At 36.3% G+C, this 19,376-nt stretch overlaps 1 long non-coding RNA gene across 1 annotated transcript in view; it reads left to right on the top strand.

Annotated features, from left to right (window-relative positions):
- Positions 1–1,462: 1,462 nt before the first annotated feature.
- Positions 1,463–19,376, top strand: part of LOC128558451 (uncharacterized) — a 33,986-nt gene continuing 16,072 nt past the window's right edge. Inside the window, exons 1-2 of the long non-coding RNA XR_008371630.1 lie at positions 1,463–1,566; positions 9,544–9,670. This is a non-coding gene — a long non-coding RNA (uncharacterized LOC128558451). The remainder of the gene's footprint in view (positions 1,567–9,543; positions 9,671–19,376) is intronic.

Raw genomic sequence — 19,376 nt, 5'->3', positions numbered from 1 at the left:
TCAGAAACTGCCATTTTTGTTGGTTTCATACTTTTTCACGCTTCGTGTCGCCAGAGTTTTTGTGATAATAGAGCCGAATCATAAATTACAAACCAGATATTTTACATATATTATGTATCATCATATTTGTGACGAATAGGATTTTCCTTTTTTCGAGAAAAATTAGTCTTGTCTCATACTAAACAAAATCCTAACTTCACATACCTTAATTTCGTCTTTTTTTACGCGCAACACCAGCACCGGACGTCGCGCAACCCATTTTAAGCGTATTCCCAGCGGGAATTGGATTGCGCGTTTACCACCCGTGACTTTGTAAATTTTCCCCATTTGGATGGGGATGTACCTCAGGCTACATCTTATGGGGTATATATTTCTCAATTCGGTTTTGCCAGAGGGTGTAGTCATGTCAAGCATTTCAATGAACGTAATCAATATATTACAGGTAAACTTCTTCAGCAAGGCTACCGTTATTACAATTTGCGTAAATATTTTGCTAAATTTTATTATCGTAATTCTGATTTAGTTTTAAAATTCAATAGTAATTTAAAGACACTTCTGCGAGAAGGTATTTCTAAACCCGTTTTTTATGGGGATGTGGTTTACAAACTTCGTAAGATCTTGGGTCACGGTAATTTTCCAAATGTATTTGGAAAGATTATCAAACGTTTTATTAAAAGAGGTTACGACCCAACTGTTTTGAGACATACCGCATGTTTAGTGTTCAACCCGTTTACAGTTGGACACTACGCTTCCCTCTTTGATTGCGTCTGACGGAAGAGGGGGAGGACTCTATGATAAGCAGTTTTTAAATCCTACCAGGACTGAACTGTTTTGATATTTGTCTTCTGGCCTGTTTCGTCGGGCCCTTAAGGGTGTTTCTCTTGTTGCTCTGTCTTCTGAAAAGGCATTGAGTACATACGTTTTTGGTTCTTAAGGTTTGTTTTTTATATATTTATACACGAGCATTTTTGTGTTTTACATGCCATGCCTTTTTGTTTCCATTACGTGTGTAAGAGATTCACCTGGAGGGGATTACTTTTATTTACACTGTTCCATGTCTTTGGAACATGGTGGGGGCAAGAGTGAGGTTAGGTGCACCATAAACCGGTTTAAGCTCCCCAGTGGTGTTTTTGCCACTGACCGTTCCAAGGCGGTGCCCCACTGTGTTCCTTTGTTTGTTCGTTTCGTCTTATGTGTTGGCTTTGTGTGCGTGTGTGTTGTTCGTTTGGGTGTGTGTGTGTGTATGTGTGTGTGGTGCACGCGTTGCGTGCTGGGGGTTTCGTTTTGAGGAGGCTGCGTTTTTGGTGCGTGGCATTCCCTGTTTGATATTTTTCTTTGTTTTTTACCTCAATATAGATGCCAGCAAAAATATCGGAGAGCTGTTTTGCCCGCCACGAACTGTTTAGCTCGCAACCGGTTAACGTGTGATTATGGCGCATTTAGACATATACATGATCACGTGACATTGCCAGATGTGTTCACCCTGTTGTCGCCATAACGAGTTTGTTGTTGTTGATAAAAATAAAATGTACAAAGGTTAAGCTGGAGATGATTCGAAAACGCCAGGTTAGTAGATCTATATATGCATATATCATTTCGACAGCTTAATTAGCACGTGCTAGCCTAGGTGGAGATTTTTTCAGGCAGGTTATCTGGTTATCTAGGCTACACACACTGACCAGGTCGGAGACTTCCCCTGGATTGAGAGACAGTCTTTAGATCTAAACACTGTCTCTCGTTTGAAAGACAAAATGTCTTTCGATCGAAAGACTGTATTTAGCTTAACGCCCAAAGTCGTTAATAACAAGCAATTGCCTTACAAAAATATTGAATTTTTTTTGTCTTAAGAAACCATTAAAAGTTAAACCTACTAAAAATACTATGTTTTCTACAAAAGATAGTGAAAAATCAGAAACACCACTTCGCTTGTTTAGGCGTTATGCCTTGTTGAAATATACTGCTCTTGTTCCTATTTTTGCTTTAAGATACATACGTTATGCAACATTTAGGTGCACTTATTCACGATTTTATGGATACATACAAACAAGAAATTATTCGTGATTGAAGCTATAACAATGTATACGATAATTGATAATCATGATTACCTCTTACATTATAAGTTAACGTTGGCTTCGAGTTATAAAAGAATATAACCTCGCAAGTTCGCTAGTAAATTTTATTGAACGAACATTTAACTGTTACAAAACATATCTAAATACATTAACAAAAGGTAAATTGCAAACATAATTGGCTTATAAAATCATAGAAACACTCTTACGATACCATAAGCATATACATTTGTTAGAGCAATTTGAATATTTTATGCGTCCTGCTTGTAAGTTAAGATACACTAAAAGTAACGTAAGTATCATTAGATTGAATGACATGGGTATGAGAGAAAAATACATTCAAGTTAGATGTATTATGTGGCAAATATGATTGTTATTTACCAACATTATGTGTCTGATAACACGAATTTAAGTTAATTTAATAAAGCTTTTCTTGGAAACATTTATGAAAATCTACCATAACGCGTATTAAACTTGTCAAATCATAAAACATACAACTTTACCAGAATACAACTTGACAACAAATGTTTCTGTTGTGGTTATACTTTTGTAATGAAACCGTTGACATATAATCAGCATAATATTACGCACAATATGACAATAAAGTCTTGGTTTACCATCTGATTAGAAATATGCTGATGGTAACGTATGCATCCCAACTTAAGTATAACGAATCAATTCATTTGCGGGCACCAAATATCGTGTTCAATATTGCCATCAAATTAAGGCCGTTCATTGTAAATCAAAAGAACAAATATTTATAAATTATTTCTTACGACTGTCAAATTAATGATTCGTATTTTCAAAGCCGGCTTTGATTATCTCGTCCTCTTGTATATTTGTAAGGTGGCAGCCCTTATAGCAAGTGCTTTTGTCGCTGTATCCATGAGTCACACAACCAAGCTGTATATAATGATATGCACGCCAAACAATGCTTATTCAAATATTCAAAAAATAAATGCAACCACAAGTCACCGTGTCCGAAATATTTCCCAAAAATAAAGAACAGATGATTTTATTTAAGTTGAGCACCACTGCATTCATGCACCAAGCATCACCACAATCCGAAAGTTCTACATATAAAATTTCTTTCATAATGAACAGTTTTATTAAGTCTGTATTTACTGTAAAGACTTTTTCAAAATCTATTTACATTCTTGAAAAATGATTTAAAGGTGTATCGTGCTTGGGACAAAAGTTAATGCCCTTTTACTGGAAGATTTTTACCTTAACAGTAATTAAAGGTAGCTGTTTTATTTTTATGGCAGAGATTCGTTTTGAGGTATCAATTTTAACAGAAAATGAAAAAAACAAAACTAATCAGAAGTAAGTTAATAATTAAGAGTGGCGTACATTCTAAGTCAGCACTACAGACATTATCATTTCGGTTAAAGGCACGTGCTGGAACAACCAAAGCCTATTCATCAAACAAATAAACAGACAAAATGTCCAGACTACGAAAGAAACCTGGTACATTTTCACAAGGAATGTATAATGTCATATTATGACATTATACATTCCTTGTAAAAAGGAATGGGTTTCTTTCGGAATCTGGACAGTCTGTTTATTTGTTTGTTTTTTCTTATTTTCTCTCCTCCCTTCATTGTTTGTCCAAGGATTTAGCAGGGAGGTAATATTTTCACTGTCTGATACTCTCCTTTTCAAGGAGCGCACTGCCTTTAGCTTTCTCACGTTTACGATACTTCTTTTGAGCTTCAGCCCATATTTACCTGATGTGCAACCCACCACAAGTCAACAATGAGTAATTATTACTGATATACGAGTAATTATTACTGATATACGCACACATACACCAATAACGAATGTATTGATACATACGTTACCGATCACTGTCCTATATTGTGCCACGGGTATGCTGTTTCCATTTATTTTGTTTTTAATAAAATGTCAAATATGTTTCTTTATAATAAAGATTCAATGACATACGACCAATTTTGTAAACGAAACCTTAAAATAAGAAATAAATATCAACGCATGTTTTATCATATTTTAAAAATAGAATTTGCATGACATGTTTTGAACAAAAATAGTGTTAAAAACAAAACTTTTCAGCAAATTTAAACACCCGAGTGTTTTATCTTGGAACCTTCACTTAAAGAAAAAATAAAAGAAGCCTTATGTTGTATAAAATGGAGAGTCAATAAAATATCAAGTATCTAAGATACTTACGTTACCATATGTAACATATGTATCCATAGTTTGTACAGTGTTTATGGCGTACTCAGTATGTATGACAACACAAATTAAATTCAAACAAACAATATGATTGTCATGTAATCACAAACTGGTTTTACTTTAAGATATATCAAATTTACTTACTATTTATACCGTACGTTATCAGGGGAGCCCGTTGGACATTTTCAGAAAAAGACAACACGTCTTCAAGGACAAATGTGCGACTTAACATGTGTGAAATCTGCATCTTATGACGTAGACGATACAAAGTGATGACATTATCAATTAAAACTGAGTGACACTTTCCTGCTTATGTTATTTTAAATTAGGCTGGTCACGTTTGTATCGATCACGCTTGTATCATTTTGCCATTTCTAAAGCCACTTGAATTAAGAAGGACCTCTGCTTTATAATAGATTTATTGAAAATGCATGCACTGTTTTGGCATGAAAAAACTACACTTAGTTCAACATGAATTGCTGTGATTTTTAATGTCTTAGAATAAAGGTAACGTTTGTATCATGGAAAGTGGAATCTTTACATAAGGAAAATTTAAGTGAAAAATATATCACTATTAAGTATATCTTGTATCAAATATTATAGCCTGTAGTTGTAATGAGACTAGAAATAACCTTAAAAAGCACATAAAACGCTATTTTTCATACGTCAAGCTTATATATTCATAGTAGAATAGATGCATAACGTAAGTATCCCATCATCGGCGTCATATCTGTTTTATTGTTTAGGAATAGTAATAACACCAACATACACATTATGAAGCAGTTATTAGTAATAAGGGAATATGTATTTTTTGCATTTACTAAAAAATCCGTCATTATCTCTAAAAGAGATCGAGTGTTGTTAATTTTTAAGTAAAACTTGCACATGGCGTCAGTAACGTATGTATCATTTTAAACTGTCGTTAGTGATTTTTTTGGATTATGGATCAGATAAATCCAATTGATATTAGGTTACAAGTATGAACATGTATTTATTGAAATTCTAGTATATTTAGTTTGCCCCTGATGCCTATGTTTAAACGACCACGGTAAGGAACACTCATTGTTCGTCATTAACGACTTTGGGCGTTAAGTGTTGAAAAAACATGAAATTATTATTAAAACGATCATTTCATTACAGTCCCATTATTTATTCATTGAAACAACTTGTTATTTCAAGTAAACTTTACAAGAAACACATCACACCCTTAGGGCCTATTACCTGATGTCCACCACGCCGAGGGATGCGGCTGCCACAGAGTAGACGTATGGACAGACTTGAAACTTGCCAGGATTATCCCAAGATGATTGATCGTATGACATGTGAGGTTAATCCGATCAAAATATTTTGTAAATACTTCAAATTGGGCCGTTGAATAGGATTTTCGCATCAATTTTAATAAACGTCTAATTTAAACAGCTGAATTATTCATTATTTCGCAAAGTTGGTGACCAGGATTAATTATATAATATGTAAAGGCATTTACACGTATGCTTGCACCAGAATATTTTCATGGAAAGTCGAAATGAAAAAATACAGCTCAAAAGACTAACACCACTACTCGTCGTTATTGATTTCTGACCTCTGTGGCAGCCGCATCCCTCGGCGAGGTGGACATCAGGGTGTGCATGTTGTCATAAAAGTTTGCTTAAGCATTATAATGCTTAAACAAAATTCCCAAAATAATTTTGATTTTGAAAATTTGATAAAAGAAAGATAATTTTCTATATTTGAGTACGAGAGACAATGTTTAGACTGAGAGAATGTCTCTCAATCCAGGGGATGTCTCCGACCTGCTGACTCGCTGATATTCAACAGGCTGGTAACATTGCCCGATCGGGCTTTCGACATAAAAACTAATATTTCGTGAAAAATAATGAAGATGTTTCTTTCAAACTTGGTCCATTTATTAAGCATTATAACATATGATGCATATTAAGATAGAAATAACTTTGTTGAATTTGTTGCCTTCAGTTTAGTTAGAATTACTTCCCTTTTTCAGATTTTTATGATGCATAATTTTTGAAGTCCAAACAAAATATGTTTTAATGCAATGTTTAAAACAAGAAAATGGTTCAATGGCTTTCTATTGCGCCAAACTTGTGCGCCAATACCTTTATTCTATATATTTAGGGTTAATACTTTGTTTCTAGCGCAGATGTATGAACAATTATTTTACAACAAACATTTTCCTATAATGTAAAAATTTATGTTGTAAGTGATAGCACAGTAAAATGTATACATTTATGTACCTGCGCAATAATTAAGAGCATTAGAAAGCCATTGAACTCTTGTTTTAAACTTAGCGTTAGAACATTTTTTTTTTACTTCAAAAATTATGCGTCATAAAAATCTGAAAAGGGGAAATAATTCTACCGAAACTGAAGGCAACCAAGTTATTATGTCTCCCACCACACAGTGGTGTGGGAGACATATTGATTTACTCCAGTCTGTGTGTCTGTCACAAAGCTTGTCCGCACTCTAAGTTGAACATTTCTCATCCGATTTTCACCAAACTTAAACAAAATGTGTTTGACCATAAGACCTCGGCCAAGTTCGATAACTAGCCAAATTGGTCCAGGCGTCTTGGAGTTATGGCCCTTGAATTACCAAAAATCGGCCTTTTTACTCTTGTCCGCACTCTAATTCAAACATTTCTCATCCGATCTTCACCAAACTTGAACAAAATGTGTTTAACTATAAGACCTCGGCCAAGTTAGATAACTAGCCAAATCGGTCCAGGCATTTTGGAGTTACGGCCCTTGAATTATCGAAAAATCAGCCTTTTTACTCTTGTCCGCACTCTACTTCGAGCATTTCTCGTCCGATCTTCACCAAACTTGAACAAAATGTGTTTGACCATGAGACCTCGGCCACGTTTGATAACTAGCCAAATCAGTCTAGGCAATTTGGAGTTACGGCCCTTGAATTACCGAAAATCCGCCTTTATACAATTGTCCGCTCTCTAAATCGAACATTTCTCATCCGATCTTCACCAAACTTGAACAAAATGTGTTTGGCCATAAGACCTTAGCCAAGTTCGATAACTAGCCAAATCCGCCCAGGCACTTTTGATTTATGGCCCTTGAATTAATGATTGGATCCACTCATCCAGACCATCTAATTGGATCAACTCGTCTAAACCATCTAGAGAAACTAGACATTTTTCATAGGGGCAGTTGTGGGAGACATGTGCTTTTCTCAAAAGCATCTCTTAGAGTTTTTATTTCAATTTGTATCATATGTAATGCTTAATAAATCGACCAAGTTTGAAAGAAATATCTTCGTTATTTTTCAAGAAATACTAGTTTTTCTGTTGAAAGCCCGATCGGGCAATGTTACCAGCCTGTTCAAATTTAGATATGAACTCTGTCATCGGTTTGAACATTTTGTTTCGGCTAGTGGCAAGAAAAAAGAAAAGTGCCTGCCAAGTGTAATCAGTGTTGATTTTATGGCAGTATAAAGTTGAAGTTGCATGAAGATAAACAGTATAGATCATATAATACTTGTAGAATAGTAATTAATAGGCAGAAATTAGTCCAACTAATTTGACGCGATCCTAGGAAATAGAGTTAATCTATCTATCTATGTCAACTCCTCTTTCGAGTGTTATAGACATGGGGTGCGCGTCGACTTCTTAGTTACGGTGAAAGAGTTGTAAAAGACAGATGGGTCCAACATCAGCTAAGGTGAGAATAGACTAAAAGAATGTTAGCATTGTGTGATTTGCAAGAACAAGGATTAGATAAAGACGAAAACATTGCTGTCTGGTCTAGTACTGTGTGGATGCCACAGTCACCTTGAAGGCATCAAGGTCAGGAATGGCAACTATATGGCTAGGCAGGTTCTTCCACAATACAACTGAGTGAGAAAAGAATGAAATTTTCTGGTAATTAGAGGTGACAGGGTACTTGTCTGAAACTATATGGGTGCATCTGTCTAGAAAATCTAGATGGCACTTGAATGTAACTCGGGAGATCACAGGAGTCTGAAATTCTATCAGTAAGACCATAGAAGTCTTTCTTTACAAAAAATACCCCTTATTTTATATATATAGGGGGTATTTTTTGTAAAGATAGTCTTCTATGGTCTTATTGATAGAATTTCAGACTCCTGTGGTTTTATAAAGCCAAGAGTTTTATTAGCATTTGAAGATATTCTATTGATAATATGTGTATTCCAACTTAAATCTGCTGTTACGTCAACACCAAGATATTTTGCTCTGGGAACTGATTCTAAAATATGTCCATGGATTAAATATTTGGTTTGATGACAGTCTTGGTTTTTTAGCTTGACTATTTGAAGAATAGGGGAGCTATCCTACTCGCCCCGGCACGAGTGTGAGCGTGAGCGTCACACAAATGTTAAAGTTTGCATACCACCCCAAATATTTTCAAAGTCCATTGAGGTATTGCTTTGATATTTTGCATACTTGTTTACCATCATGACCCCAGTCTGTTAAAAGGAGGAGGCAACTCTATCAAGCATTTTGACTGAATTATGGCCCCTTTTCGACTTAGAAAACTCGTAAATTTATCAGGTGCACGATCGAAATGCCATGAAAATTTTCATTCATGTTTCGATTCTCGTGCTTTAATAATGCCCGATTCTTGCATCAAATTGTTCAGATTTATACATTTAATTTATTTATTTATTTATTAATCTTTTCGAAAATAATACCAAACTCGTAGATATTGGCGATCTTTTTACAATATTTCATATGGCAGTTCAGAATCGTTTTTCCATTTAAATTTTATCCACAGCGCCCGGGCAATTCATTTACAGAAATTGGTCGTATTTAAAATAATTTTTGAAGTAGTTTTTAATAAAATCAAGAAATAATATGCAATTGATGCATAAGATCATGCACTCATTAAGTTTATCGGCCTTTTACACGCCGATTGAAAATTTTCAAAATGGCGGCGGCTTACAATATTATTGATTAACACAGTGGGATATTAACGCTACGATTGGCTGAAGTTTGACAGGCGAGTAGGCGGGGTTGACTATCGATTTATTGGTAATTTAATCTTGAATATGCATCAAGTTTTACAACTTTTAGTAAACAGATTGCAACACTCTGAAAAACTCGCCGATTTGGATTTCGCCTGGACGCGATAATTAGGCGAAGTGGCCGACTTTACAGTGACGATATCGCTCAAATCGCCTTGTAGGATGATCCCTGTATATACGCCTGGCAGGATCGCATAATTATGTGCTGGCCGTCCTAAGGTTATCAAACAAACAGATTTTGTGCAAACATGTTAAATTGTTTCAGGTGTCTTAGCAGAGATGTTCACTGGTAGACAGTTCCATTGTTTTGTTCTGGTCGTGGCAGAGAAGTTGGTTATCTGGTAGATAGTTTCATGTTGTGTAGAGGCGATGGCAGTGATGTAGCCAAAAAGGTAAAGTTAAACAGATGACAACTATCTGCATATAACTTGTACATTGATAAAATGACATGTTACAATTTTCTTTGAATCATTTCCTTGTTGGAATTATCATTTATTAAAGAAATTGTATGGGTATACAATCTAATCTGTTAAAGCGGTTGGTGAAGGGACTGAAAGTGACCACTTCTATACAAAGACAGGTGACCACAACACCAAATAGATCATCAACATCAGTTTAAAACTTAATTTTACTTGTTGTGTAAAAATTTAATTATGATATTCTTCCACTGGTTGTAGGTGCTGATGGGATATCTGGCAGTAACGAGGCTCTGCCGGATTTTCCCATCCGCACTTACAGCCATATATAGAACCTTTTTATGCCCCCAGCATCTACTGAGCAATGCTCAGGTGAGTTTTTGTGATCGCTCGATGTCCGCCGTCTGTCTGTCTGTCATCTATCAGTCTGTCTGTCAACATTTAGCTTGTGTATGTGATAGAGGCTGTATTTTTCAATTGATCTTCATGAAATTTGGTCAGAATGTTTGCCTTGATGAAATCTAGGTAGAGTTTGAATATGGGTCATCTGTGGTCAGAAACTAGGTCACTAGGTCAAATCAAAGAAAACCCTTGTGTGCAATAAAGGCTGTATTTTTCATTTGATCTTAATGAAATTTGGTCAGAATAATTGCCTTGATGAAATCTAGGCTGAGTTCGAATATGGGTCATCTGAGGTCAAAAACTAGTTCACAAGGTCAAATCAAAGAAAAACCTTGTGTATATGATAGAGGCTGTATTTTTCAATTGGTCTTCATGAATTTTGGTCAGAAAAAGTGCCTTGATGAAATCTAGGTTGAGTTTGAATATGGGTCATCTAGGGTCAAAAACTAGGTCACTAGGCCAAGTCAAAGAGAAACCTTGTGTATGCAATAGAGGCTGTATTTTTCAATTGATCTTCATAAATTATTGTCAGAATGATTGCCTTGATAAAATCTAGGCCAAGTTTGAATATGGGTCATCTGTGGTCAAAAACTAGGTCACTAGGTCAGATCAAAGAAAAACATTTTGTATGCAATGGAGGCTGTATTTTTATGCCCCCGAAGGGAGGCATATAGTTTTTGAACCGTCTGTCTGTCTGTCGGTCTGTCGGTCTGTCAGTCTGTCAGTCTGTCAGTCTGTCCGCATTTTTCGTGTCCGGTCCATATCTTTGTCATCGATGGATGGATTTTCAAATAACTTGGCATGAATGTGTACCACAGTAAGACGACGTGTCGCGCGCAAGACCTAGGTCCGTAGCTCAAAGGTCAAGGTCACACTTAGACATTAAAGGATAGTGCATTGATGGGCGTGTCCGGTCCATATCTTTGTCATCGATGGATGGATTTTCAAATAACTTGGCATGAATGTGTACCACAGTAAGACGACGTGTCGCGCGCAAGACCCAGGTCCGTAGCTCAAAGGTCAAGGTCACACTTAGACATTAAAGGTTATTGCATTGATGGGCGTGTCCGGTCCATATCTTTGTCATCGATGGATGGATTTTCAAATAACTTGGCATGAATGTGTACCACAGTAAGACGATGTGTCGCGCGCAAGACCCAGGTCCATACCTCAAAGGTCAAGGTCACACTTAGACATTAAGGGATAGTGCATTGATGGGCGTGTCCGGTCCATATCTTTGTCATCGATGGATGGATTTTCAAATAACTTGGCATGAATGTGTACCACAGTAAGGCGACGTGTCGTGCGCAAGACCCAGGTCCGTAGCTCAAAGGTCAAGGTCACACTTAGACATTAAGGGATAGTGCATTGATGGGTGTGTCCGGTCCATATCTTTGTCATCGATGGATGGATTTTCAAATAACTTGGCATGAATGTGTACCACAGTAAGACGACGTGTCATGCACAAGACCCAGATCCGTAGCTCAAAGGTCAAGGTCACACTTAGATGTTAAAGGTCTTTTTTCATGATAGTGCATTGATGGGCGTGTCCGGTCCATATCTTTGTCATTCATGCATGCATTTTAAAATAACTACGCATAAATGTGTGACACAGTAAGACGACGTGTCACGCGCAAGACCCAGCTCTGTAGGTCAAAGGTCCTAAACTCGAACATCGGCCATAACTATTCATTTAAAGTGCCATCGGGGGCATGTGTCATCCTATGGAGACAGCTCTTGTTCAATTGATCTTCATAAATTTTGGTCAGAATAAGTGCCTTGATGAAATCTAGTGGGAGTTGGAATATGGGTCATCTGGGGTCAATAACTAGGTCACTAGGCCAAATCGAAGAAAAACCTTGTGTATGCGATAGAGGCTGTATTTTTCAATTAATCTTCATGAAAGTTAGTGAGAATGATTGCCTTGATAGAATCTTGGTCAAGTAATAGCTCATCTGGGGTCAAAAACTAGGTCACTAGGTCATATCTAAGAAAAACCTTGTGTATGCATAGAGGCTGTATTTTTCAATTGATCTTTATGAAGTTTAGTCAGAATGATTGCCTTGATGAAATTTAGGACGACTTTGAATATGTCATCTGGGGTTAAAAACAAAGTCACTAGGTCATATCAAAGAAAAATCTTAAGTATGCGATATAGGCATTATTTTTCAATTGATCTTCATGAAATTTGGTCAGAATGATTGCCTTGATGAAATATAAGGTGAGTTTGAATATGGGTCATCTGGGGTCAAAAACTAGGTCACTAGTCATATCTGAGAAAAACCTTGTGTATGCGATAGAGGCTGTATTTTTTAATTGATCTTCATGAAATTTAGTCAGAATGATTGCCTTGATGAAATCTAAGACGACTTTGAATATGAGTCGTCTGGGGTCAAAAACTAGGTCACTAGGTCAAATCAAAGAAAAACCTTATGTATGCGATAGAGGCTGTATTTTTCAACTGATCTTCATGAATTTTGGTCAGAATGATAGCCTTGATGAAATATAAATGTTTGAATATGGGTCATCTGGGTTCAATTACTAGGTCATTAGGTCATATCTAAGAAAATACTTGTTTAAAACTCAAAGAGACCACATTTTTTGTCCAGTCTTAATGAAAATTGGCCAGAATATTTGTTTCCATGAAATCACTAGGTCAGACATGCAGTGCTAGCCCTGGCCATTATAAATTAATAGCCACATTTTTTTCAGGGAAAACATTAATAGACAAACTTGGCGGCGCATACCTCGGGCGCGCTTTAGCATTTCGATGAAAAACATAAAACACAAAAACTATTTAATATTTTTTTCATGAAACACTTAAACACACTTTATTTTTCAGTTATCATTATTCATATTTATCATAGACTTTGAATAATCATACATATTTGCATATCTTCAGTTGTTTGTATTCAAATGTCACTGAAAATACCATTTTAGTAAGTGACATGACCCATTGTGAATTCTTGTCAAGAATGATCATTAATACTTTTTCTGATGAAAGTCAGGGCTTAAGCCAGGCTAAGATTTTTGGGAGAAGTCACTTCTCCCTCAGCTAAGATTAAGGAGAAGTGGAGATTTTAGGGAGAAGTGACAAGATTTTAGGGAAAACGTGGAAAGACTTTAGCACCATGACATGCAAGTTGAAAAAGGAACTAAATATGCTTAATATAATGTTACTATTTTTCTTATTTCCTGTCTTTGTTTAAGTCTATTAATTTAAAGTAAATAACAAATTCACTGAAAATGCCAGCGATTCTATTTTCTTATCCTTGTAAACCTTGTGAATCTAATGTGATTAAACTGCAAATTAAAGATTTTTTTTCACTCTTGCAATGATTGCCCAAACCAAGAAAACCCTTTAAATATGAATACAATTAAAAAAGTTAATTCCATATCAGCAAAAAATAAATCAAGCTTCCAGTGCTACTAATGCACTCAAAGTCAGTCAGTTTAAATAGCAAGTGTGTGTTATGCTGGTCCTGTCAATAGCAGTGATATCACTATGACATCACATGGAATACATGCAGGTCTTCTTTGATCTGCCAGTGTCTTCTTTGATCTGCTGGTGTGGGCATACATTAAAAGAAACAAATTGTCAAACAGGTTAAACCCAGTTTCTGATGGCAGGTGTCAAAAATTTGGGTAAATTTAAGTTAGGTTATTTTAGTCACAGAAAGTGTCAGTGATAATATTATATTTCTAAAATCTGGGTTTTGAAAAATACCAGTAAAATTAAGTGGATTTAAGGAAATTACTGAGCCAGTCAAGGTAAGATACTTTCTAAAGGTCAAAAAAGAATGTGTAAGCTAATGTAATATAAATCCCTACTGTTAATTTGTGCTTGTCCGTGGACAAACAGAATGCAAAAACACACTTGTCCGCGTCAAAAAGTCTCGAGTCAGACACAGGAATTCCATATCTGAAGGAATTATGTTTAATTAATTTGTTTGTTTGGTAATTAATGGCGATTAAATGATCAAGGATAAAGTGATGATAATTGTTGCTTTTAACTTCTATACGATCAATAGTGCACACCTGTGGATCAATTAGTGAAGTATACTGCGTACGCGTGTTGGCGATAAACAAATCAATTAAGCCTGTGGGTTAATACACTTCCTGCTACCGACTTCGCACATTTTTGTCGATAAAATTACGTATGTTCCAGCAGTTTAAGGACAATTTTTTGCAATATTTTTTTTTGAGCATTTTTAGCTCACCTGTCACAAAGTGACAAGGTGAGCTTTTGTGATCGCGCGTCGTCCGTGCGTAAACTTTTGCTTGTGACCACTCTAGAGGTCACATTTTTCATGGGATCTTTATGAAAGTTGGTCAGAATGTTCATCTTGATGATATCTAGGTCAAGTTCGAAACTGGGTCACGTGCGGTCAAAAACTAGGTCAGTAGATCTAAAAATAGAAAAACCTTGTGACCTCTCTAGAGGCCATATTTTTCATGAGATCTTCATGAAATTTTTTCAGAATGTTCACCTTGATGATGTCTAGGTCAAGTTCGAAACTGGGTCAAGTGGGGTCAAAAACTAGGTCAGTAGGTCTAAAAATAGAAAAACATTGTGACCTCTCTAGAGGCCATATTTCTCAATGGATCTTCATGAAAATTGGTCAGAATGTTCACCTTGATGATATCTAGGTCAAGTTCGAAACTGGGTCACGTGGGGTCAAAAACTAGGTAAGTAGATCTAAAAATAGAAAAACCTTGTGACCTCTCTAGAGGCCATATTTTTCATGAGATCTTCATGAGTATTGGTCAGAATGTTCATCTTGATGATATCTAGGTCAAGTTCAAAACTGGGTCATGTGGGGTTAAAAACTAGGTCAGTAGATCTAAAAATAGAAAAACCTTGTGACCTCTCTAGAGGCCATATTTCTCAATGGATCTTCATGAAAATTGGTCAGAATGTTTACCTTGATGATATCTAGGTCAAGTTTGAAACTGGGTCACGTGCGGTCAAAAACTAGGTCAGTAGGTCTGAAAATAGAAAAACTTCGTGACCTCTCTAGAGGCCATATTTTTCATGGGATCTTTATGAAAATTTGTCTGAATGTTCACCTAGATGATATCTAGGTCAAGTTTGAAACTGGGTCACGTGCGGTCAATAACTAGGTCAGTAGATCTAAAAATAGAAAAACCTTGTGACCTCTTTAGAGGCCATATTTTTCAAGAGATCTTCATGAAAATTGGTCAAAATGTTCACCTTGATGATATTTAGGTCAAGTTCGAAACTGGGTCATGTGCGGTCAAAAACTAGGTCAGTAGGTCTAAAAATATAAAAACCTTGTGACCTCTCTATAGGCCATATTTCTCAATGGATCTTCATGAAAATTGGTGAGAATGTTCACCTTGATGATATCTAGGTCAAGTTTAAAAGTGGGTCACGTGCCTTCAAAAACTAGGTCATAAGGTCAAATAATAGAAAAACCTTGTGACCTCTCTTAGAGGTCATATTTTTCAATGGATCTTCATGAAAATTGGTCAGAATTTTTTATCTTGATGATATCTAGGTCACATGTGCTCAAAAACTTGGTCACTATGTCAAATAATAGAAATAACGACGTCATACTCAGTTCAACACTGGGTCATGTGGGGATAGGTGAGCGATTCAGGACCATCATGGTCCTCTTGTTATAAATTAATCGCCATTTTCTATCACCAAAAATTGCGTTTTAATTGACATTTGAATAAAATAATCACCATTTGGCGATGATATCGATTGGCAGCGCGAGCACTGGACATGTTTACACTGTTATGGTGCGTTTCTCAGGTGAGCAACCAGGGCCATCTTGGCCCTCTAGTTTACTTAGAATTATGTCTCCCCCATAGGTGGGGGAAACATTGTTTTTGTGTTCACCATCGGTCGGTCAGCATTAATCTTGTCCAGTTTTCTCTGGTCAAACTGCTGACCGGATTTCGACGAAACTTCACAGGAGTGATCAGTACCAAGCCTAGTTGTGCATATCCCCGGCATGTCCAACTTCACTGCACAAAATGGCCGCCAGAGCTAAAAATAGAAAAGTCTTGACTGGCTTTCGCGCTTGATTTCGACAAAACTTCACAGGAGTGATCAGTACCAACCCTAGTTGTACATGTCGCCGGCACGTACCACTTTGCTGCACAAAATAGCCACCAGAGCTAAATAAAGAAAAATCTTGTCCGGCTTTCACAGGTCAAACCGCTTGCTGGATTTCTACGAAACTTCACAGGAGTGATCAATACCAAGCTGTAGTCATATCATCACCTACATCATGTAACACAAGGTCAATAATGCTGGCACTAATATGTTATGAGTTATCAGGGTAGTCAGTTGACCTGAGGTTCCAGGTTTTGACCCGCGAAAATCGAGACAAACTTGTATTTGACCCACACAGAATATGCCCCCTGTTTATTGATCAGTGTGTAAAAATTAATTGATAAACAGTACAGCCTTAGATTATTGTGTTTGTACCACTTGTTAATTAGCAGTATCACGGGTGGTAAACGCGCAATCCAATTCCCGCCGGGAATACGCTTAAAATGGGTTGCGCAACGTCCGGTGCTGGTGTTGCGCGTAAAAAAAGAGGAAATTGAGGTATGTGAAGTTATGATTTTGCTTAGTATGAGACATGAATAAATTTTCTCGAAAAAAGCAAAATGCTATTCGACACAGATATGATAATACATCATATGTGTAAAATATCTGGTTTGTAATTTATGATTCGGCTCTATTATCACAAAAATCTGGCGACACGAACGTGAAAAAAGTATGAATCAACAAAAATGGCAGTTTCTGACCTCATATACCTAATCTGAGGACATCTGATGCTTTTTTGATAACTCAACTGTTATAAAGTAAACGAATATCAAAATTATTGTTTCAAATCCTGCTTACGGGGACATAATTGACAAATAATCATGGGAATGGGGTTGCGCACGGAATGGAGCTGCTCATATACATCATAATGTAAATAATGTATACGCGCAACTCCATTCCGGGCGCAACCCATTCCCGATTATTTTTTTGCCAATCTTTCCCTCAAAGCAACATTTCATTCAGGTATATGTAATATCAGTTGACTGATGTTACAGGTGTTTGAGCGAAAATCGCAAACGTAATTGTCCAGAATATGGCCCCCGTTATGAGTGTAAAAATTAATGATTAGCCTTTTATGTGATTACCACTTGTTTTGCAGTTCGAGCTTATGTGAGTTTTTCGTGACTTAAAGAAAATGATTTTAAATTGAATTAATATGTATTGTAGACAACAAGTGTAAGGGGGTATATTTGTTTCTGTCTGTATGTCAGTCGTGTGTCTTGTGTCGATAGCATTCTTGACATTTTTGAAATCACTTCGCTAAAGTGTGTTAAGTTAGTTTTTCAGAAAAAAAAAACTCGACTACGACTTGTTTTTGTTATATATATGATCGCACAACATGGGCGCACGCACCGAGAATCCGGATCAGAACCATTTTTGATGGCGTTATTCTTTTACAATAAGAAATTGGATTGGGACTTTGTTTTTACCACCCGCGAGAAATCGGGAGGGGGGTATTAAAGGTTGTGTCTAGTGTATTGTCTTGCGTCGACCGTCAGCATATCGAAAATGTGATCTAATGAGTACAAACAAATTGGATGATTATTAGTCAATTTTGTATCCCTCGACAAACAAAATGTTTGAGGGGTATACTGTACTACAGGTGTTTCATCTGGTCATGTCCGTACTCCGTCCGTCATTCTGTTATAGTCTGTCCGTAGACACTATTTGTGTCGCCCACCATTCTCTCATCCCTTGACAAATTTATGAAACTTCAAACTAGTGATCAGTACACAATCAGTTAGTTGTCATAGTGGCCTGTTATGTTCTTCAGAGAAAAAAAAACTTGGAAGATTCATGGACTTTTTTTTTTTACATAAATTTATTATACATAGACACAATTCCTTGTCCGCGCGCCATCTCTCTCATTCCATTTACACAATTTAATGAAACTTCACACAAGTGTCAGTACAAACAACAGTAGTTGTGCATGTGGCATGTTATTTCTTTTGAAAAAAAATTTTGCCTCAAGATTATGGGGACTTTCGTTGTTTTTGTTTACTATACTATAATATTACATAGACACAATTTTGTGCGCACCATCTCTCTCATCCCCTTGACACAATTTAATGAAACTTCACGCAAGTGATCAGTAACAACAGTAGTTGTGCATGGGGCATGTTAGGTTCTTTCAGAAAAAAAATTTGCAGAGTTACGGGACTTTGTTTTTTGTTACTAAACTATATACATAGACACAATCTTGTGCACACCATCTCTCCTCATCCCCTTGACACAATTTAATGAAACTTCACACAAGTGATCAGTAACAACAGTAGTTGTGCATGGGGCATGTTAGGTTCTTTCAAAGACAAAAATTGCAGAGTTATGGGACTTTGTTTCTTGTTAACATACTATGTACATACAGTCTGCATATGCAGTCTTGTGCGTGCCTAATCTTCTGAACCCTTGCACACAATTTAATGAAACTTCACACAAGTGATCAGTACCAACCTTAGTTGTGCGTGGTGCATGCTACGTTCTTTTAGATAAATATTCTGCATAGTTATGGGACTTTGTTTTTTGTTACTATACTGTATACATATAGTCTATATACATACAGTCTACATAATTATGCAATCTTGTGGGCATCAAATTGCAATGTACTGTGTCAGTGCATGCGGGGGGTACATTCATCACCTTTAGTGATAGCTCTAGTTTTGTTTGCTTGATACAATTATATGAGCCGGTCAGTCGTTATGATCTATAGCAAATTATTATCATTGCCGAGGCTTTTTTTTGGCCAAAACAAATATAAATGCTTTAAATAAGCAGAAATTACAAGTATTGAATAAGTATGGTGAAAACAATATGAAATCTAAAACAAATATTTAATCAAGAATTTTAAATGTTTTCTTTCGTTTTCCATATTTGTCACCAGCATTTTCGCGACCATGATTTTCAGACATTTTTTATCATTTCTTACAAGATTTTCTAGTACACTGTAAATAAAAAGTTCGCATTTAAGAAAAATATAATAACTGTTGCAAAAGCAGCTCTTATTTTGAATTTTTTTTCGAGAATAAAAACATGCAAAGGCACCAAACCCCACCCGCTTTTAGACAATGTGCAAACTAAGACAACTTAAATATGAATTGTTTAAAAAAATCTGTAATGATTAATGTTCTTGTTTTAGATAAAGTCTGTGGAAGTTGCATTTATAACAGTATAGCTTGACCCCTTCAAAGCTGATCT

Source organism: Mercenaria mercenaria, chromosome 7 (genome assembly GCF_021730395.1).
Source record: "Mercenaria mercenaria strain notata chromosome 7, MADL_Memer_1, whole genome shotgun sequence".
Classification (NCBI taxonomy): Eukaryota; Metazoa; Mollusca; class Bivalvia; order Venerida; family Veneridae; genus Mercenaria; species Mercenaria mercenaria.
This window is presented reverse-complemented; position numbering and strand designations above follow the sequence as displayed.